Here is a 1,190-nt window from a genome sequence, read left to right on the forward strand (position 1 = left end):
GACATAGTGAAAGAACTTTGCAAGCTGAATATAATATCCAAATGCTTATTCATGAATTGATTCAACACAAAAATAGCAGTAGCCTTGTGTGTGCTAGGCAATATAACTAAGACTGGTGGTGACGGTATGGTGGTGAGCAAATAAAGTCATTACACATCTATTTTTCTCAAAATTAAAGGATAGTCCTTTATAAAAATATATCAGTATTTGTTAAACAACTAAATTTTTTCTTCTACGATTTTGTAATTTTGAAGTCTCAAAAGAATTGTCCTAAGCTATTGCCTTTTCATTTTAGAAACAAGGAAAGCAATGCTGAGAGAAGGTACCTGACTTAATTAGTGTCCTGTAACTAATTAACATGTGTAGGAAGCAAGCATTGTCTGGCTATAAAGCTCAGACTTTTGGAACCACTGTACTATCTCAGGGAAGGAGTTCTTATTGGTTTTAATCTTGTTGGTTATAGTGCTAATGAGAGAGAAGCTAATTTAAGTAAACTTGGAATCCAAGTAGAATGACAGACAGATTGGGAATATGACAACCACAGATTTGATCCACAGGCTGAATTTCTGCAATAAATTAAAGTACTTAGCACAATGTAGAAATAGATGAAATAGATACTCACATTTTTTTCCCCTGGGACATTATTGTTAGCTAAGATTAATCCAAGTTAGTAGGAATCAAAACAAGACAGAGATAAGGGGCCAGTGGTGGATTTTTGCTCCCACACAATTTATTCTCAAGTCAAAGCTCACTATTGGTACTTGGGGGTATTGGGATGAAATGGTACTGATTACAGCGATCCTGCTCCAAGAAGTTTCTAGAAAGGGTTAATTGAAGAGATGGTGTACATTTATTTATACAGAGTTAGATATAGAAATCATATGCATTTTTAAATGTTTATTTATTTTTGAGAGAGAGAATACGCATGAGCCTAGGAGGGGCATAGAGGAGGACAGGGGACAGGAAGTGGGCTCCGCACTGATACAGAGAGCCCAGAGTGGTGCTCAGACTCAGCTGTGAGATCATGACCTGAGCTAAAGTCAGATGATTAACTGACTGAGCCACCCAGGCAGCCCAAAAGTAGTAACTTTTGTCTTAATTACTTTGAATTCAAGAATTATTTTAAAATACAGGTGATATTATATCTTAAGTATTTAAATTTTTTTAAATGTTTGATTTATTTTTGAGAG

This window comes from Suricata suricatta, chromosome 13, assembly GCF_006229205.1.
Source record: "Suricata suricatta isolate VVHF042 chromosome 13, meerkat_22Aug2017_6uvM2_HiC, whole genome shotgun sequence".
Classification (NCBI taxonomy): Eukaryota; Metazoa; Chordata; class Mammalia; order Carnivora; family Herpestidae; genus Suricata; species Suricata suricatta.